Genomic DNA, 22,954 nt, shown 5'->3' with positions numbered 1-22,954 from the left:
TGTCATCCTTAGACAAAGTTATTTCTGCTGCTAGGCCACATACGCATACTTGATTTTGTGTTTCAATAAAGAATCTAGGAACCACAAATGGAACTATGACCCTCTTTTGTTTCAGCCCACAGCAGATTCTGAAGACTAACTAAACCACATTTTTAAAAAATGTCATCCTAAGTTCAAATTATTTATATGGATTTTTGTTTCAAACAGTACTGACATGGATCTTAATTGAAGTGTGCCTGAGCCCATGTGAGAGAAAGAAGACAAAGAAATCACAGAGAGCCATAGACTTCTAGAAGAAACAGAGAAGGGTGTTCTCTAGAGAGGATGGGTGCACTTCTAAATGTGTGTTTGGCTTAGAACCTACCCCCAGTACAGATCATTTGGAACCATTAATGGTGTTGAAAGATGAATATAACATTCTCAGTTGAGATTGAAGTTTTAGAATGCTTCTCACAACTGGTAGGACTAGCTGACCACAATACATCAGAAGGACACATGTCAGATTTGAACATCATTATCAATAATCTTTCTAGAAAATGGTTAATTAGCTTATAAAGTAATATATTTCATGTCAGGTTTTCATGCATATTTGGTTTTCGTCAGTGGCACCTCTGCTCTCTCCTCATCCCCCTGCCTGGCTTCCCTGCTGTACCTGTTCAATCTCCTTTATCCATGTTTATCTCCACGTGGACACGTTTATTTAGCAGTTACATGAGAAGGTCTTCATGTGTTTGTCATTCTGTACCTTAGATACCGTGTTGATAATACTGTTTTCTAGTTCCATCTATTCCACTGAATTTTCATAATTTCATTTTTTCTCTACAGGCAGATATAATTTCATTTATATACGGATGTCATGATTAATCAAGGTTCTCACTGATGTGTACATAACACTGGGCAAATCACTGTGTAGTGCAGTTTTCTTTCAACTGCTCAAAAGTATTTCCCAAACTTGACCAGAGGGTCATCATCAGCAAAGTATAAAACATACAAATCATGCAGAAATTACCTCTGTGTGTGATGCCTAAAACTAGACGTCTATAATAAAAGAGAATCCAGCCTGTCAGACATGTTTTAGGTAAGGTGCAAATCAGAAAGAAAAACTTGGTGGAAGTTGGAAACCTTGTGAATTTAAATGCTGGTGAAAGTGTAATATATAAAGCATACAAGGGGCTGGTAGAAAGGCTTTGTGAGTGAGGGCACTTGCCAACAAGTCTGACAAATGAATTCAATCCTTAAGTACACATGGTAGAAGGCTCTCTTCTGACTTTCATACATATGTCATGGTGCATATCCATAGGCACACATACAACCAAAATGATAAATAAATATAATTTTAAGATGAGTGGATATATGACTAGAAGTAAATGCATAGACTTAAATATATTAATAGACCATTAAAAGCTTCAAGTCAAGGAACCTATAATTCAACTCAAAAGTCTGGCTATAAGGTCTTCTTGTCCCCACAGCATAAGAGGAAAGAATGAAACACAAAACCAGAAACAAATGAATCAGAAAACACACACAATATAGCATCAAAAAAAAAAACCTAACTAAAATGCATCTGTTGAGAAACTAATGAAATTAATTATCCTGGGCAAGATTGATCAAAAGAAAAAAGACAGAGAAAGTGCCCTTGTAAACCATGGAGAACAAACATCGTCAAATATGCATCATACCCACCAAGTATTAGTACAACTTTTCAATTTGAATTTTTCAATAAAATGCATCTATTCCTGGGGAAAATGCAAACTACACAAAGACAATAAACACAGAACATCTGAATTCCAGCTTGTAAATCCAAACCTCCTGCAACGCAATCACCAAGCCCAGATGGCCATAACAACTCATCCCAACCACTCCAAGAAGAAAAGATGCCAGTATTTATACAGACTTCCTAGCACAGAGAACCAAGTTTCTATTTCATTTTGTAAACATATAATCTTGACTTTTAAAAACCAACCAAGTCATTTTAAGAAAAGGAAACTATAGGCCCATCTTTCTCTAGAAGAACATCCTTATAAGAATGAAATACATGAGTACTAAGGAATATATTAAGTCCAATTACTTTGAAGTAGCAACATGAGTGACTCACACATGAGACACTGGGAGCCCAACCATTGTTCCACTGTTGAGTCTGGGTGCTTCAGCAGCTGGAGAAGTCCTACAGTGGCTGTCTCTTATTGGATATGCCAGTGACTTAGTAGTTGCTCAACCCACAAGGCTGAGAACCTCAGCAGTCCCAATTTGACACCAGAACCCCAAAATTTCTGGGAGAGCTCTGGGTCCTTAGTTCACAATGGAAGCCTAGAGAAACTGATATCAAGGAAGGAATCCACAGCAGCAAAAAGGAGCAAAAAATCAACTTGGAGGATAGAAAGGAAAACAAAAAGTCAAGAAATATTCCTAGGCCACACCCTTTTATCTGGACCACTACCAACAGATGCAGACACCATCAGGTTGAGTCTTTCTTTCCACATCAGTTAAGGCAACCAGGACAGCTCTTCAGGTAAGAGGGTAATTCTTATTTATGACGCGAGAGCATGACAGCTAACCATAATAGATGTTAGCAATGCCAGTAATTCTCAAAACAACCAACTTTAGCTCCTGAGGATGCTGTCTTTACTTCTGTCCACAAAGAGGCCTCACTACACTAATTTCCTTGGCTGCCTCCACCAAAAAAAAAAAAAAAAAAAAAAAACAAAACAAAACAAAAAACACTGACCCTTTCAGTTGGGTCATCTTTTCCTCTTAAGCCCCCCAAAGTGGATGGGTGAGTAGATGATAGATAGATAGATAGATAGATAGATAGATAGATAGATAGATAGATAGATAGATAGACAGACAGCAGGCAGTGCAGAGAATTAGTGAAGGATGCACACATTCATATTCCCCCACCCCTCTTTTTTCTGGAGTCATTCTATGAGACACTGATATTTTAAGATGTGAGTTCATAGCCTGGAGCAATAGCTTGGTCAATAATGGCTTACCTAGAAAGCATGGAAGTCTGAGTTCTGGTCTCCAGCACCCACGGAAACAGCTATCTGCAAGTGGCAGAGAGAGGTGACAAGCCCAGCACTGGGCAGGTAGGATCAGCGCTCCCTGGCCAGCTAATCTAGCTAAATCCATGAGCTTCATGTTCAGTGAGTGACCCTGACACAAAAAATTAAGTGGCAGAGAGTGATTGAGGAAGATCCTGCTTATAGCCTCAGCATGCACACACACTCACACACACACACACACACACACACACACACACACACACACATGTGTAAGTACATACACACAGACAGAGGGAAGGTAAGTGCACATGGGGTGAAGACTGTGGGACAAAACTATAAACAGATGATTGCAAAGCAATTTGGAAGAAAGAAAGTGAAGGAACACATAGAAGCAAAGGCAGAAGAGGCTTCATGGGTGGCTAGAGCGCTGTGACTCACCAATACTAGAGAATAGAATTTCTTGTGGTTCTGAGGGCAGGAGGGATAAGGCACTGAGGCAATTGAGTATAAGTCTGCAGAGTGGTTCCCACATGGCCAGTAGAAGAGCCGAGATTACTTTAGAAGGGAGCGAAGCAGGCATCGTGGCTCACATTGGTGAGATGTGGACAAAACAGGTATGCTAGTGAGCCGTCCACAGTCTCAACCTATGACTCCCGGGGGATTACACTCCCCTCTTTGCAGAGAAACTGCAGAAATGCTTCTGAGACTTCCTCTGTGACACCCCGGGATGCAGCTGCTGTGGAAGCTTGTCAGATGTGTGTCTGCAGAACCTCCTCAGTATCCCAGCATCTCAGCCTGACATCCAAGACTGGGGAGATGGCTCTGTGGGCACAGAACTTACTGTGCAAGTGGGAGGAGCTGAGCTTGGATTCCCAGAGCCCCAGTAAAGCTGGACACAGTACTCAGCATCTCTAATTCCAGTGCTCCCATAGCAGATGGGAGGCAGAGATGGGGAGAATCCTTGGAAGGTCAAGGGCTAGCTAGCCTGGCACGCACGGTGGTAAACAAAAACCCTGTCTCAAGCATGGTAGAAGGCAGAGCCCAGCACGTGAAGTTCTCCTCTGACCTTCACACACAGGAAACAGCACACAAACACGTAAATACATAAGCACACAGAGATTTTAAAAGCTTTTTATTGAAAAATTGTTTGTACAATATATTTTCATTATGTTTTCCCTCTCAGCAATCCCTCTCAGATCTTAACTGCCCAAACTTTATGTTCTTTTTCTGAAGAGAAATATTTTAAAAGGAAATATGAAAAGCTGAAAAAAATAACCCAAAACTTTGGAAGGAAGAAGTAACAGTGAAATTGTTTTTTTTTTATTAGATACTCTGTATTTACATTTTTGATGTTACCCCTTTACCCCGCCCTTCTCCCATCTTTCCCTCCAGTTGCCTTCACAAAGGTGCACTCCCTTCTGATGCCCCTCTCCACCCCATTGCCTTGTCATTCCCCTGTATTGGGACAACCTGCCCTCTCTGGAACAAAAGCCTCTTCTCACATTGATGCCAGACACTGCTATCTTCAGCTACATATGCAACTGGAGACATAGGTTTCGCAAAGTGCTCACAGAGGGGTGTTTTACTCCATGGGAGTTTTGGAGATTTGGTTGGTTGATAATGTTGTTGTCTTTCCATGAGGTTGCAGCCCCTTTGAGCTCCTTAGGTCCTTTCTTTAGCAACCTCATTGGGATACCTGAGTTCAGACCAATGGTTAGCTGCAGACATGTTCAGCTGTATCTATATGACTCTAGCATAGTCCCCGAGGGGGCATCTCTGTCTGGTTCCTGCCAGTAAGTACATTTTGGGACCAGTTACAGTGATTGGATTTGGTGACTGCATATGTGATGGATCCCCTGGTGAGGCGGCTTCTGAGTGATCTTTTCTTCAATTTCTTCTCCTCTATTTGACCTTGCATTTCTTCCCATGAGAGTTTTGTTTCTCTTCTAAGAAGGATTGAGGCATCCTCATTTTGGCCTTTCTTCTTTTTGAGCTTCACATTGTCTGTGCATTTGCTTTTTTTACGCAAAGAAATTAGCTAAAATTAATGCTCATCTGTCAGGTTACCTTTCAAGGGCTTGAGGTGAAGGTGGGAGAGGCTAAACTCAGCTGGCAGGTTATGTTCCACAGAGCTGAAGTCATGATACCCCGATGCTCCTCTCATCTGTCTTCCTCAAGGAAGTTTGCTTCAAAACTCACTCAAATAGTTAGCAAAAGTCATTCCCTTATGGTTGGAGAACTTCTTTATTTCCTTGCTTTGTACAATGGTTACTTCAAGCTCTATAAACTGTGAGCACAGTGAACCATGGGGAGAGTTTCAGATCCCATTCATTTATTCTTCAAACCTTTTCCATAGAGAATGTGCACCCCCTCTTTCTCTCTCTTCCTCCCTCCCTCGCTCCCTCTCACCCTCCCTCCCTGTCTCTGTCTGTCTGTCTGTCTGTCTGTCTCCCCCCTCACTGTTGTGTGTGTTTCATTGATTAAATTATTGACTTTACATCTCAACCAACACCCCCCACCCTGTTTCCTCTTCTCCTCAGATGAGGGGGAGGCCTCCCATAGGTATCACCCGCCTTGGCGTTTTGAGGTACAGGAGGACAAGTTGATCTCTTCTATTTTGGCTAGACGAGGCAGCCAAGTTAGAAGAGAGATCCAAAGGCAGGAAACAGAGTCAGAGAGATGTCTTGTTCATACTCTTAGGGGTCCCACATGAAGACCAAGCTGCACATGTGTTACCTACATGTAGGGGCTCCTAGGTCTGTCTTGTGCATATTCTCTGGTTGCTGGTTCAGTCTCAATGGGCCCAGATTAGTTAATTTGTAGGTTTTTTTTTTGTAGTGTTCTTGACCTCTCTGGCTTTTTTGATCCTTTGTTTAACCTTTTATTGGCCCCCACCTTCTCACTCCACAGACACTGCTCTAGTGTGGAGCTGAGCGCACAGACTCTGTCACATAATCCACAAGTCATACTCTCCACACAGTTCCCTTCTGAGGCAGTTCACTCCACCCACCCTGTTGCTTCTGTCCCAGATGGATACGGCCACCCCAGCCTGTTCCTTTACTCCACCGCCTGGCACAAACATGACTCTAAATCTTGGCAGCTTTTCATGGTAGGTTTATATATTAAATTCTCAATTCACAAACCTTCTACACAATAAGATTAAATGCAATGGACAAAGATACAAACTGCCCTTCTACAAGAGATAAAAGAACCTATAGAATTCCTTAAGAATATTCATTTACCTATTGCAAATTATGGCCACCAGAAACTAGATCCACTTTCTCCAGCTCCATCTTGATTCTCCCCTGCAATCTCAGCTCATCTTCCTTTTTCCTATCTTTTCACCACCTACCTTTCCACTGTCCAATTATATATTATCTTAACATCAATCCACATTTCCCCTTTTTCACAAGATTCCCTGACCTCTGCTTAATGTTTGGCTGTGGGTCTCTACCTCTGATTCCATCAGCTGGTGCGCGAAGACTCTCTGATGACAACAGGGCTAGGCTCCTGTATGCAAGTATAGTAGAATGTCATTAATAATGTCAGTAGCGGGTTCTCTCCCATGAGATGGGTCTCAAGTTTTGCCAGTCATTGTTTGACCAGAGAATATTGAGTCATATTAAAGGGATTACTGATTAGACTAGGCCTAACCCTATTTATTTTTAATTCTACTAATCTAAGATCATAAGTATATGTTTAAAACTCCAATGAAGATATTTTAGTTGAAAATTGAGCTAATATATGTTAACAATTTGGTTGGAAACTTAACATTTCTCTCACAATTGTATCAGCCACAGACAGGCAAGACATTCCAGTGGATGAAGGTGCTTGCTGTCAAGCTTTAGTGCCTGAGTCTGATCTTCACCACATGGTGTAAGGAAAGAAGAAAGTCCTGAAATGTGTTCTCTGACCTCCACAAAAGCAAAAGGGACCATGGTAGATGCCTGCCCAAGCTCACCTCACCAGCACATACACAAAATAGTGCATCACTTTAATTACAAAAAAAAAATCTATTAAACCATATAGAAGTCAAAACAAAACATCATAAAAACTGACAAAAGTCCTTGAAGGATTAAATAGACTTTCTCATACATTAATAATAATATGTAATAAAAAAGAAAGAAAAGACAAAGGCACTCTTAGAAAATGAATCTGACAATAGAAATCTTATCTGTAGGCAGCCTCTTTTCCTCCATTGGGCCCCACTTTTTTCTCAGAGTCTAGTGTGCATTATGTTTTTGGTCCAACATATTCCATGGCTCTTCAGATGAGTGACTTTATCCTTCCTTCCTTCCTTCCTTCCTTCAATATCTGGCCCACATTACTTTGGGCCAGTACCCCTATTCTCCTTTTTCAGGTCCTTTATGGTCCAGGATGCAGCCATGAAACCCAAGAATGTCCTGAGAATCCGTAGAACCCACCCCTATAATCCACGGATACCTAAATATCAAACTAAGCCTCTTCATTGTCAAGATTCTGAAAAACACTCTCTCATAATAACTGCTTCACCTGAGCCTCCAGAATCCACTGTATGACAGTTGCCACAGAGGAGAAAGGCAGCTACAGGACACTACAAGGCAGAAAGCTCTGCCTCACAGACAGTAATTGCCCTTCCCTCTACCACTGGTGACTAACAACTTGGTGTCCCAGCTAATGTTACCCCTGCTCAATACTTAAGGTATGTTTTGTTTTGCTAGTAACAAATTTATTTTATTTTATTTTTTATTTAATGGGTCATATAAATAATAATGAGGCGTGACTAGTCTGTTGAAAGGGAAAGCTGAGAAATCTGGGGACTGCAAAACATTTCCCATTCCCAGAACCTGCCTTTCTCATTCCTTTCCTGGAGATAACAAAAAGTTCTTATGTCTTTGGATGGAAAGACTTTGCCCTGCATCAGGAAATAAAATTTATGAAGCAAATTTAGGGGGGCAGAAAAAGAAAAGAATGTATTTCTAAAAAGAAAGAATGATAAGCAAAGTTCTGAGACTAACAATCAAGAGAAATAATTAAAGGAAGTTGATCACTTTCCCAGGTCTGAATCCAGAAAATAGAATATTGGGAGAAAAAAAAAGAGCACATCAAGAGAGAGAGAGAGAGAGAGAGAGAGAGAGAGAGAGAGAGAGAGAGAGAGAGAATCATCTCTCAGTGCACTATCATGTGATTAAAATGAAAAGTAGAATTTCTTTTTACAAATTATAGATTCTGACTTCCACGATTTATTCTCTTGATTGTCTGCTGTCATGTTCTCTGCCAGAGAGTTCACATCTAATCAACAAGTAGGCATACACACACACACACACACACACACACACACACACACACAAAGAGAAAGAGAGAGAGAGAGAGAGAGAGAGAGAGAGAGAGAGAGAGAGAAGAGAGACAGAGACAGAGATAGAACAGAGACAAACAGACAGAGACAGACAGGAAGAAATAGACAGGAAGAAATAGACAGAGAAACAGACTGGGAAAAGTGGGAACTTTGAAACCCCAAAGCCCACTTGCAGTGACTTCTCTCCCAATCTTTCTAAAATAGTTTCACCAACTAGGGACTACGCACTCAAATATATGAGCCTATGGGGGCCATTCATATTCAAACTACCAGTTAAGATAACTCAGTTCGGTTGAAAAAGCCCATGGATTTTCCAGTCAGTATTTAATTTTGGGTGTATTCCTTATAACTTACTTTGTTTATTTGCCACCTTGGTCTTAGATTTTTAGTCCTTTATTTTTCTTCTGTGAGGCATAGAATTTTGATATACATTTGAAAATCATTTTTCTTAATGTATATATTTAATGCCTTAAACTTCCTCCTCAAGGACAAATTTTGCCACACCTCATAAATTGCTATTTTTCAAGTTTCACTTTCATCCTCATGAAACTATGTTATTGGTGCTATCTGAGTTTTTTGGGGGGGGTTGTTTTGTTTTGTTTTTTTTGATCCATTGACTTATTTTTGTGTGCACTTTTTCTCGCTGATATGGACATCTAGCTTCACATCATTGTGGTCAGAGACTCTAATTGATATGATTTCTGTATTTTTAAATGTTTAAAGTTATGTTTTGATACACAAATATTTTTATTCCTAAAGGTCTCATGTGTGTCTTACAAGAATTATGTTTATAGCTATTTGATGCAATACCTGCTACACGTGTACTCAAGAATTTTGTATATAGTGTAGTTTGAACCTTCTTAGTTCTTTACTGATATTTTAAATATCTTTTATGCATTTACAAGTGAAATGTTCAATACCCCTTTTCTTATCATACTGCTTTCTGTTACCCTGGCTCTGTTAATATTTAGTTTATACACTATCTGAAATGATATATTTACAAAAATTCTATGTTCTTAATGGAAGGATCTCCCTTATTGTTATGCATCCCCCAACTTTGATGACAATTTTTTACTTGAATTTATGCTAGATATTTGTCTAGCATAATATAGTCAACTATATAAGTAAGATAGAAATGCAGACAAATATCTGCTATTCTCTGGTTTCTACATACTTGAGATGCCATTGCCTTTTCTCATCCTCTTATTTTAGCCTATATGTATCCCTTAAAATACAAGCAACTTAACTTATATTCTCCCCACATAGACAGCAGATACCCTGTATTTCTCTACTGATGATTTTCTCCTGCTTCCCTTCAAGATAAATACTGATAATAATATCTTATTATTCCCATTTCAATTGTACTATGCTTGGTGACTTCTTCCTCTTCTGCTTTCTTCATGATAGAGTAGATTTTTGTAGTGTTTCTATTGGTTTGTATTTATTTTTGCCAAATATACAACAAGTGTTTTTTTTTTTTTTCTGTGTAGAGAACACATAAACCTATCAGAGCTATTATGGTGGTAACAGTCTATTTCCATCTCATAGAGGATGTGACCATGCAAAAAAGATCTGTACTGCATTAGTTCCCTTATTTTATGCAATTAATGTCACAACTCATGCCTTTCATGAACTGGATGACAATTCTGAGATTATTTATACATGAGGTTACTGTTTAATGTTCTCGTCATGTAATTTCAGTGAGATATACCTCTGATACTATGTTGGAGTATTGTGAACCACACTTCATGTTTACTTTGCATTGGGTTTTCTGTTTTAGAAGCTTTCATTTTGATAGTTGGCATTTTTTCTAGCTCAAACCAAATAGCTTGTTTTCTTAGGGATCATATGTGCAGTAGAAAAGAATGTCCACAGATTTCATTTGTCTGAGAACAACTGTATCTCTCCTTCATTTGTGGAAGACTTAATGTTAGGCATTCCCATTAATACATAAAACTTATCATCCCTCTGCCTCCAGGTTTGAGAACTCCTCTGACATTCTTTCTTTAAATGTGCTCTTGTCTCTCTGTGCACCTTCTAAGACTCTCATAATGGGTATATGCATTTACTTACTCATGTCCTAGAAGTTACATCAGCTTTTTTCTATGTTTATTTGTTTGTTTGTTTTTCTCCATTTTACTGGTTATACTTTATTTACATTTCAAATGTTATTCCCTAACCCTGTTTTCCCTCTAAAAAGCCCTATCCTGTCCCCCCTTCCCCTGATTCTATGAGGGTTCTCCCCTACAAAAACACCCCCTCCTGCCTCCCTGCTCTGACATTCCCCTACACTGGGGCATTGAGCCTTAGAAAGATGAAATGCTTCTCCTCCCATTGATGACCAATAACGTCATTTTTTGTTACATATGCAGCTGGAGCCATGGGTTTATCCATGTGTATACTCTTTGATTTGTGGTTTAGTCCCTGGGAGCATGCAATTTCAGCTAATGGTGCTGGTTCACCTGGCAGTCAGCATATAGACATACACAAATGGAAACACTCTTATTGCCCTGTACAAAGCTCAAGTCCAAGTGGATCAAGAACCTCCACATAAAACCAGCAACACTCAAACTAATAGAAGAGAAAGTGGGGAAGAGTCTCAGACACATGGGCACTAGGGAAATTTTCCTGAAGAGAACACCAATGGCTTGTGCTCTAAGATCAAGAATCGACAAATGAGACATCATAAAATTGAAAAAATTCTATAAGGCAAAGGACACTGTCATTAGGACAAAATGGCAACCAACAGAATGGGAAAAAATCTTTGCTAACCCTACAACCAATAGAGGGCTAATAGTCAATATACACAAAGAACTTAAGAAATTAGAGAATCAAATAACCCTATTTAAAAATGGGGGACAGAGCTAAACAAAGAATTCTCAACTGAGGAATATTGAGTGGCTGAGAAACACCTAAAGAAATGTTTTACATCCTTAATAATCAGGGAAATGCAAATCAAAACAACACTGAGACTCCACTTCACACCAGTCAGAATGGCTAATATCAAAAACTCAAGTGACAGCAGATGCTGGTGAGGATGTGGAGAAAGAGGAACACTCCACCATTGTTGGTGGGATTGCAAACTGGAAATCAGTCTGGAAGTTTCTTAGAAAATTGGACATAGAACTACCTGAGGACCCAGCTATATCACTCCTGGACGTATTCCCAAAAAAGAGGCTCCAACATATAGAAGATACATGATGCACCTTTATGTTCACAGCAGCCTTATTTATAATAGAACTGGAAAGAACTCAGATGTCCTTCAACAGAGGCATGGATACAGAATGGATACATTGGGATATTTACACAATGGAGTACTACTCAGCTATTAAAAACAATGACTTCATGAAATTCTTAAGCAACAGGGTGTGCACTCACTGATAAGTGGATATTAGCTGAAAAACTCAGATTACCCAAGATATAATTCACATCAGCTTTTTTTTTTTTTTTTTTTTTTTTTTTTTTTTTTTTTTTTTTTGCTGCAATTGCATGAGGAAGTTTATTGAAAGTGAAACAGAGTGAGATCTCAGGCCAGCATGCTGGGGTCGAGACTCATACACCACGCAGGGGTAGAGGAGTTCGACCCCGGCCTGAACTTGTAACGAGCTTATAAAGGCAAAAATCACAAAGGAGGGGGAGGACAGGGGGAATGAGGAAATTCAAAAGGGGAAGAATCATACATTTTTATCAGTACACCCCCAGGCACACCTAGGGCGTTGGAACATTCCACAGAGGTCATCCGGACCTTCTCACATCAGCTTTTTTTAAGAAAAAAAACTAACTCTGTTTTACTGTTTTTTATTTTAGTTTCCTGGCTCTTATGTTACCTACTGTCGGTGCTACCAAGGAGCTAATTCCATTACTTGACTGAGGTACTGTTGAAATTCTCTATGGCATTTTGGGTTGAGACATTGGTGTTCTTAGCTACAGCATTTCTTTGTGATTCCCTTCTTATACTTTGTGTCTCTTTAATAAACCTCATACTTTTTAAAATCACTTTACTCCATCCTATGAGTTTCATATATTATACTTTCTTCTTACCCAATCTTTGTAAATTTTATAGCATTATAAAAGTATTTATCAAGAGAACAATAGATTACTAAAATATTCTATGATCATTTAAGATGAGTCTCATTGGTAGAATGTCTGTCTCCCTAGCATGTACAAGGTCTCAAGTTTGAGCTCCACATTATAAGGGGAAAAATACCATTTGCCTATAAATTTGACAACTAATAGAAAATATGCAAATTTCATGGAAAGGTTACCCAAAATTCCAAAATGCATCTTTGTATGGATAAGAATAGCCATATGTCTTTGTCACTGAGATGTGTTTCCTATAGTCAGCAAAATGCTGGGTCCTGTTTTCAAATCCAGCCTGCTAGTCTATGTCTTTTTATTGGAAAATTGAGTCCTTTGATGTTAAAAGATATTAAGGACCAATGATTGTTGCTGCCCGTTAATTTTGTTGTTAGAGGTGAAATTATGCTTGCTTTGTGTGGTTCTATTCTTTTGGGTTTGTTGTAAGAAAATAAGTTTTTTGTTTTTTGGGTTTTTTTTTTGTTTGTTTTTGTTTTTGCTTGTTTGTTTTTGCCTTTTCTTGGATATAGTTTCCCTCCTTGTGTTAGAGTTTTCCTACTATTGCCCTCTGTAAGGTGGGATTGGTGGAAAGATACTGTTAAAATTTAGTTTGTCATCAAATATCCTGGTTTCTCCCTCTATGGTAATTGAGAGTTTTGCTAGTTATAATAGCCTGAGCTAATTTTTTTTTCTCTTATGGTCTGTATGACATCTGCCCAGAATCGTCTGGCTTTTATAGTCTCTGTTTAGAAGTCTGGTGTAATTGAAAAATCTGGTCTGTCTTTATATGTTACTTGACCTTTTTCCCTTACTGCTTTCAATATTCTTTCTTTGTTCTGTGCATTTGGTGTTTTAATTATTATGTGACAAAGGAATTTCTTTTCTGTTCCCATCTGTTTGGTGTTTTGTAGGCTTCTTGTATGTTTATGGGCATCTTTTTCTTTGGGGTAAAGAAGTTTTCTTTTATAATTTTTTTGAAGATGTTAGCTGGCCCTTTTAGTTAGGAATCTTTGCTCTCTTCTATACCTATTATTCTTAAGTTTGTTCTTTGCATTGGATTTCTTGAATATTTGGAATTAGGAGCTTTGTGCTTTTTGTATTTTCTTTGACTGTTGTGACAATATCTTCTAGGTTATCTTCTATGCCTGGCATTCCCTATTCTATCTCTTGTATTCCATTGGTGATACCTTCCTTTGTGACCCCTGAGCTCTTTCCTAGATTTTTGATCCCCAGGATTATCTCCCATTGTGTATTCTTTAATGTTTCTATTTCCATTCTTAGATTCTGGATGGTTTTGTTCAATTCCTTTACCTATTTGATTGTGTTTTCCTGTATTTTTAAGAGATTTATTTGTTTTCTCTTTAAGAGTTTCTACTTGTTTACCTGTGTTCTCCTGTATTTCTTTAAGGGAGTTATTAATGTCCTTCTTAAATTCCTATATCATATTCATGAAATGGAATTTTGGGTCTGAATCTTGCTTTTTAGGTGTGTTGGGGTATTCAGAGAATGGTGTGGTGGGAGAACTGGATTCAGATGTTGACAAATAGCACTGGTTTCTGTTGCTTATGTTCTTGTGATTGCCTCTCACCATCTGGTTGTCTCCTGTGCTAACTGCCCTTGCTGTCTCTGACTGAAGCCTGTCCCTCTTGTGATCCTGGCATTACCTCAAAGTAAAATAGTGAAAAACAAACTTTTCCAGGCAAATGGTCTCAAGAAACAAGATGGAGAAGCAATTCTAGTATTTAATAAAATATAAATTCAACCAAAAGTTATATATTTTTTAAAAAGATGGGAAATGACACTAAATACATATCAAAGAAAAAAAAATCCATGAAGAGAAACTCTCAATTCTAAATATCTATGGCCAAAATGCAAGGGCACCCATATATGTATAAAAAACATTACTGAAACTCAAAGCACACATTAAACCTCACACAATAAGAGTAGGAGACTTTAACACCCCACTCTCACCAATAAACAGATCATGGAAACTGAAACTAAACAGAGACACAGTGAAACTAACAGAAGTTATAAACCAAATGGACTTAACAAATATTTACAGAACATTTTATCCTAAAATTACATACACACACACACACACACACACACACACACACACACACACACACATTAGAGAGCACAGAGACAGTATCCAAATTAACAAAATCAGAAATGAAAATGGAGACATAACAACAGAAAGTGAAGAAATTCAAAAAACCTACTACAAAAACTTATACTCAACAAAACTGAAAAATCTAGATGAAATGGATAATTTTCTAGACAGATATTAAGTAGCAAATTTAAATCAGGATCATATAAACCATCTAAACAGTCCCATAACCCCTAAGGAAATAGAAGCAAACATTAAAAGTCTTCTAAGCAAAAGAAGCCCAGGACAAAATGGGTTTAGAGAAGAATTCTGTCAGACCTTCAAAGAAGACCTAATATCAATACTTCTCAAAGTATTTCATAAAATAGAAACAAAAAGAACACTACCTAATACATTCCATGAATCCACAGTTACACTAATACCTAAGCCACACTAAGACACAACAAAGAAAGAACTTAGATCAATTTTCCTCATGAATGTGGATGTAAAAATATTCAATAAAATTCTTGCAAACCAAATCCAAGAACACATTAGAAGTATCATTCACCATGATCAAGTAGGCTTCATCCCAGGAATGTCGGGATAGTTATCGATCAACATAATCCACCATATAAACAAACTCAAAAAAAGCCACATGATCATTTTATTAGATGCTGAAAAAGCCTTTGACAAACTATAACACCCTTTCATGCTAAAATTATTGGAGAGAGTAGGAATTCAAGGTTCATACTTAACTATAATAAAAAGGAATATTCAGCAAGCCATTAGTCAACATAAAACTAAATGGAGAGAAACTTGAGGCAATCCCACTAAAATCAGGGAAAAGACAAGGCTGCTCACTCTCCCCCATCTATTCAATATAGTACATGAAGTTCTAGACAAAGTAATTAGGCAACAAAAAGAGATCAAAAGGATACAAATTGAAAAGGAGGAAGTCAAGATATCACTATTTGCAGATGATATGTTAGAATGCATAAGTGACCAAAAGAAATCCATGAGAGAATTCTTATAGCTTATAAACAACTTAAGCAATGTTGCTGGATAAAAAAAATTAACTCAAAAATCAGTAGTTTTCCTCTACTCGAAGGATAGATGGGCTGAGGGGAAAAAAATAGGGTAATGATATCCTTTACAATAGTCATAACACAAAATTCTCAGTATGATTCTAACCAAGTGAAAGATCTGTATGACAAGAACTTCAAGTCTCTAAAGAAAGAAATTGAAGACAAACTCAGAAAATGGAAAGATCTCTTATTCTCATGGATTCACAGGATTAACAAAGTAAAAATTGGCATCTTATCTAAAGCAATCTACAGTCTTAATGCAATCCCCATCAAAATCCCAACTCAATTCTTTACAGACATAGAAAGAGCAATTCCCAAGTTTATTTGGAATAACAAAAAACCTAGGATATGAAAAACCATTCTCAACAATAAAACATTTTTGGGGGGAATCACAAGAACACATGATCCACTATATTCATAGGAGACTTATTTGTAATAGACAGAATCTGGAAAGAACCCATATGCCCCTCAACAGATAAATGGATACAGAAAATGTGGTATATTTACACAATGAAGTACTACTCAGCTAATAAAAACAATGATTTTTATGAAATTTTCAGGCAAATGGATGGAATTTGAAAATATCATCCTGAGTGAGGTAACGTAGACACAAAAGAATACCCATGGTACTCACTGATCAGTGTGCCAAAAGGAAGCTCAGAATACCCACGATACAACTCATAAACCATATGAAACTCAAGAATGAAGGTCTCAAAAAAAGCATGGATGCTACAGTACTATTCAGTAGGGGGAAGAGAATAATCTCTGGGAATTAGATGGAGAGAGGAATCTGAGAGGGAAAGAGGAGGCAGGGGGAAGGAGGAGCAGTTCAGATATGGGAGATGATGGGGGAGAAGTACAGAAGGTCACAAATTTGAAAGTAGGTATGTGGCAGGAGGAGAGGGGAGTCTGGGGATAGCCACTAGAAAGTCCCAGATGCCAGGGATTCAAGAGGCTTCCAGGACCCAAAAGGTAAGACTTTAGCCAAAATACCCAACAAAAGGGAGATAGAATCTGTAGAGGCTATATCCAGTGGACATGCAAGGCCCCCAGTAAAGGAATGGGGCTACTCACCCACCTCTAAAATATTAATCTAGAACTCCTCCTGTCACAAGGAAATGCAGGGACAAAGGGTGAAGCAGAAACTGAAGGAACGGCCATCCAGAGACTGCCCCACCTAGGGATTCATCCTGTCTGCAGACACCAAACCCAGACACTACTGCTGATGCCAAGAAGTGCTTACTGATAGGAGCCCAGTATCATGAGAGGCTCTGCCAGAGATGGGTCAATACAGATGCGGATGTACAAACATTGGACTGAGCATGGGGACTCCAGTATGTAAGTTAAGGCAAGAACTGTAGGAGCTGAATGGGTTTGCAACCTCATAGGAAGAACAACAATATCAACCAACCAGAATTCCCAATGCTCCCAGGGACTAAATCACCAATCAACAAGTACAGAGGGCACCCACAGCTCCAGCTAGCTGTGTATGCAGCCGAGGATGGCCTTACCTAGCATCACTGGGAGGGGAACTCCCTGGAACTCTGGAGGCTTGATAACCCTAGGCTGATAAGGCAGAAATGGGTGGGGGGGGGCACCCTCATAGAGGGAGAGGAAGGGAGGAAAGGATAGAAGGCTTGTGGAGGGGAAACTGGGAAAGAGGCTATCATTTGAAATGTAAATAAATAAAATAACCAATAAAATGTAAAAAAAAAAGAATAGACATATATTTATTAAATTAGTTGATGTTGTTTTAAATAAGTTGATATAGTTATTAATTCCTTCCCACAAAGGAAGCTCCAGCTAACAATGACTATATTGTAGGTTCTAGCAAACACTTAAGAATAACCTGTTATTAAATTTGTACAAATACTTTTAGAAAATAAAAGGCTGGCCATATTTCTCGTTTTACCTTATGGTGCCCACTAGAAACCTAACTTAAAAATTATTAGAAATCAAATTCTGAAAAAACCAGAGCCATTTCAACATGAAGAAAAATACTTCTGAACATTACCAAGAAACTACAAAATACACTCTAGAATGACTACAGTTGAACACCAAACAATAATGCTCCAACAACTGTAGGCCTTTTGTGGTCCTAATAGGAATTTTGAATGTTGCAACTACTTTGAAAAGTATTCTGCTTGTTTCTTACAAAGTAAAGCTCCTGTTTACCACATTGATGCAGAAGTTCCTCTCTTTGATACATAGAGAACTATCTAAATGCAAAATGAATGAGGAGACTCACAGACAATGAAAGAATCCTGAGTACTAAGAACATGACTTAAGTAATGAAGTGGAGTGTGGGAGCTACAAAAGCCTGATGAAAGCCATAAGAATAAACATTTATGATCTCATGGACATGAAACTATAAACCAGGGAAAGCTGATCTGAAGTGACAGAAAACAAAGCTGAGGCAAAGCCGGGGCAGGGAGCAGAGCGACCACTGGACAGGATCACAAAACCTTTTAGAGATAGCAGGAATGTTTTGCGTATTGACTGGGGGCCCGTAACTGCTACATGGTCCTTAGGCTTTTATTCTTGGTCTTTTGTTAGTGAATAAACTGTGTTGGGCAAGATTTTCAGTCCTGAAACTCCCACTCTGTTATCCAAACCTTTATGTTTCGTTTTTTAATTGTCATTTGCTATTGTGTTTTAACTTTAAGACCCATTTACGTTCCTATTTGTCCACAAGTGACCTTACTTTTATAAACTCCCAACTGTTAATCTTGTATTTCCTCTTGTCATATAAAACTTCAGAATGCCAGTCACGCAGACAGAATCTTACAGCTTATCCTACAAACCTCAGTCTCCCTAAGCGCCAACTGATTGTTAAGCCCTGTTCATTCTACTTTTTGCTGTATTTTATAAAATCAGTCCTTTTCCTGTTATGATTCAAACTTTGAAGACAAGATAAAACCTATTTCCCATTGTTTATTTGGGAAAGGGGAACTATAACACACTCACTTCGGTGTCCTCTGATAACTGAGTACAAGGAAGAATAATCAATAGAAAGTACCAAATAGTTGGGTTGTTCAGGATCTCAGACATAAGAGGAGGAAACAAGCTGGAGATGAAGCACAGGTTGGAAATCCCTCCGGATGTAAAGTTGTTTAATTCATGGTGTCTGGAGAACTTACTGTGATCCTAGAAGGCCACAAGCTTTTATTTCCCAGTGGGGAAAGGTTGACAGCTAATATGCGGAACTTGAGAAAAAGATGGAACTGTGAAAGAGCCCTGTTGGAGAACTCAAATGGGGGATGAAAAGGATTCTGTGGTACAGCTCTAAAAACAGCATGAAAGGGAGTCTTGAGAACCAGACAGGAGGGGCAAACTCTCACCAAAGGGCTCGGGATGTATTTCACTGGCTGCACTGGAAGGAGAGGGAAGAGAAGCCAGACAGGCTTCTGTCTCTGAGAAACCTGGAGTTCAGACATCATGAAATGGGAGCCCAAAACAAGAGCAGTGTGCAAATATGAAACAGAAGCAAGATGGAAAAAAAAAAAAAAAAAAAAACTGTGAGAAGCTGAGGGCTGACAGGAAAACAAAAGCCCATAGAGGCACTGGCAGGGAAGAGTCATAGTCAAGCATTCAATGGCCTATAACTTGGAGGCACCGACTGTAGTTTTGGAAATTATGACAAGATCACCGAATTGCCTCCAGATCGTACGTGGCTTAGGGGTTGCCAAAACCTTTTATTAAATATCCAGGTCATTTTTAAAGACTGAAAGGACAGAAGCAAATAGTCCTGTTTTCAGGAAAGGAGAGGGTGTCAGCCAGGACGTAACTAAGGAAACCACTGAAATGGCTGGTATATGAGTTGAGAGGAAGACTTTTTATTGTAGAGAAGATAGAAAGAATGTTCATAGGCAAGAGTCTAGAGCAGAGAGAAAAGGGAGCAGACTGGTCATAGCCAGGGCTGTCTGTGAAAGAGACCAGAATAGTAAGATACAGAACAGGCAGAAGAGGCTGGACGGCAGGAGAAACCTTGCCATTGCAGAGAGAACAAAGAGCAGGAGCTGCTGTCTGGGTGAACTGCAACTGTCTGCGATTTAACACAGGAGGAGGGGGGAGGTGAAGGGGCCCAGGAGGATCCTGTGACCTCTGAAATGCAGGACAAGCATGTTTGGCTGTGTGTCCATGTGAGTGCATGCTCAAGTGAGTGTGGGAAGTAAAGGAACCTACAGGCTAACGTGGGTTTGCTATGCAGCCTCTGGTAGATCCAGGAAAAGCACTCTTTTCTGGCGGTGGAGAGTGTCTACTGGACTGAGATTGTTCAGCCTAGAACTCTTGAACCTTTTTTTCTTACGGAATCAGGCAGGAAATAAGATCAGAGAGAGAGAGATCTTTCTTGGTCTCTTAAAAATAGAAAAGTACTTGGAAGGAAGTCTCCAGAGAAGTAAAGTCATTTTTACCTGTGACAACTTCACCTTGACAGTGTTTCTAGGGTCACTGGGGACATGAACTGCTGCCATTCACATAGGTCACACTTGCCTGGAAAAGAACGCAATTAGTATTCTTTATTGATGGGTCCTCTGACTCACACTGAAACACAAATATGGTCTCTGTGACCTTTTTCAGCTCCTACTTCTAAATGCTAATGAAATGGAAGATGAGATTTGAGCTGTATTTTTTGTTTAATTAAATTTGTTTTAGCTGCTTTTTTTTTCTTTTTATTTTTCTTACTCTTTTTTAAAAAAAATCAGAAGTAGAGGCCATGAAGACAGGCAGGGCAGCCAGGGACTATTACTGAGATGTGGCCTGGGAACAGAAAGAAGCTGCCAGACACACACAGAAAAAAGCAAATGGCTCAAAACAGACAATAGAAAGAGAAATCTCCCAATTTATGAGAAACAAAAGATTTATCCTAGAAATGCTAAGATATCTCCACCCATAATAGATTTGAGTTCACTGTTTACTACAAAGTCTAATTAGTAAGGATTTCTCAAAAATAAAGTAGAAAAAGTAATAGAAATTCAGGGTTACCAAGTAGGGTTAGAGACAGAAGTCTCTAGCTTCCCTCAGACCCAACACTAATGCTGCCTTCCTGGAAGCCAGGCTGGTTGGGAGCCTTTGAATCACTATGACAAAGAAGACATGCCTAGCTCTTCTCAAAGGCTGTGCCTGAATTTAACTCTGTCTCAAATCCCAAAAGAAAAGAAAATTTAAAAAAATGAATAAGTAGATATGTCACCTCTATCCCAGGATTTTCTTGGCAAATTCTGAGATTAGAGTTCTCCTACAGGACTCTTCTCCTATTTATAAGCTGTGTTGGCAATTCTAGTGCAGAAAATGGGACTGATCCTCTATGCTTTACTGTGCCTTCATTACAACTGGTGGATTATTGACAACTTTCAGTAACGATATTTGCTAGACTGGAATAAATACTGAGGAAACCTTCCCATATTCAGTAGACCTCTTATTGGGGTGATGGTTGACACTGGATGCAGACCTCAGTGATTCAGTGAGCGGGATATCAAAAAATATAAACGTTTGAATTGGAAAAGACAAACACCCATGAAAATTGAAAAGGCACAAAATCAAAACAAAAAAACAACAAACAAACAGACAAACAAACAAACAAACAAAACAACAGACAGAGACCAAATCAAGTTTTAAAAAAAATGAGACAAATAAAGAAGGGTAGGGACTGCGAGGGCACTTCAGTGAGGAGCACACAGTTCCGTGGGTGACATGCCCTGACTAGATGTTTGCTTTAGAATGTTACTCTAGCAGCATCATTGAAGATGGTTCTGTGGGGTCTGAAGACAAGGAAAGTGCAGATGTGTCTCCTATGAACCAGATGAGCACCGTGCAGAGGACAGAGAGAAGTAGATACACTCCAGCCACCTGCAGTAGGACTTCCAGAATCTGACGACTGACCGGAAGGGCTGCCAAGCAAGAAAGAATTAAGCATAGAACCAAGATTTCTACCCAGGGAAACTGCTCATATAGTTTTTTCTACTCACTGACATGGGGGATGTATATAAACAGACAAACTTCTGTGCTAAGTGTTATCCAAGATTTGCAAATATACAACACTTTATCCCTGACTGATTCCAGTTCTGTTTTTCTCTTTCCTTTTTCCTTGATTTCAATGTCCTTAAATAGTTCCACTTCAATTTAAAAAAAAATAATAATAATTTAATGGTCGAACTTGCCAGATGACCTTTAATTTTAGCACCTCTGAAAAGTTCATAAAACTTTCACTTCATATAAGCATAGATAGCGCAAAGCAAAGACTGTTCAGGGGTGTGTGTGTGTGTGTGTGTGTGTGTGTGTGTGTGTGTGTGTATGTGCGCGAGCGAGCGCGTGTGCGCTCATCTCTTTAGTCTACCAACCCGTTACTCTTCTGCCGCTTATAATTAAATGCTGCTAAGAGATCATGACAAGCCTTAAATGCTTTTAGAAACTAGTGGGGTCTGTAAAGACGCTTTTGGAGCTCCTGAACAATTCCCATCTTTTGCTCGTCTCTAAGGGACATTGCACACAAAAGCATTGCATGACGCTGTCTAGAGTTGCCAGTTCTGAGCTGTTGAATAGTATTTTTTGTTTAATGTGCCTCTGTAAAGATTTTCAATTTTCTGAACATCGGCCCTCTCTGTTGGAAATCTCCTAGGCTCTCTGATTCAGGCCTTCGTTTGTGAGCTGTGGACACATTCCTAAGACCATCTTCGGCAGCTCATTTCCAGCCTCATTTGGCCCAGACAGGAAGCTAGCTTCCCCCAAATTGCAGGTTCTCTCAGGAAAAGGCTTCGCCACCCCTGTCTGTTTTACTTAGTCTCCAGAACTGATGAAGCAATGGATGTTTCGTGAAGAAGCAAATGGAGAGAAAGGAGAATTTGCACATGTCAGCATCATGTTGGCAGCAAAATGTCACCCCCAATCGTGTCTGCATAAGCTAGGACAGGATCGATAGATGGAAACAGTGCACGTGTTACACCCCACCAAAGCCAGGTCAGGAGAATGATGCAAAGCCCAGGTAAGATGTTCTGCCCCTCGGTGTTTTCTTGCAGGTGCTGAAGGTCCTGTGTTGACTTTTTACCCAATAGAATGAAACCATGTGAAATTCTGCCAGAAGTGATTCTGGAGTTCAGAAATTCTTTTGCACAGGGGTGTCTGCAAAGGCCAAGCTCATATGGACAGCTACAGTAACATTCCCCCAGAGAAGTCCTTCTTTTAAAAGCCCTGGATCCTTGCTGGGAAATAGGGTTATACCAGTTACTCACCTATTTCCTGTTCTGGGACATTCCATGAGAAATGAAGTCAACAGGGTGATTTTGTAAAGTAGAGCCCCCCACACACACACATGCACACACACACACACACACACACACACACACACACACACACAAAGCAAGTTGGT

This window comes from Micromys minutus (genome assembly GCF_963924665.1).
Source record: "Micromys minutus genome assembly, chromosome: 1".
NCBI lineage: Eukaryota > Metazoa > Chordata > Mammalia > Rodentia > Muridae > Micromys > Micromys minutus.
The sequence above is the reverse complement of the archived record's forward strand: the minus strand, read 5'-3'. Positions refer to the sequence as shown.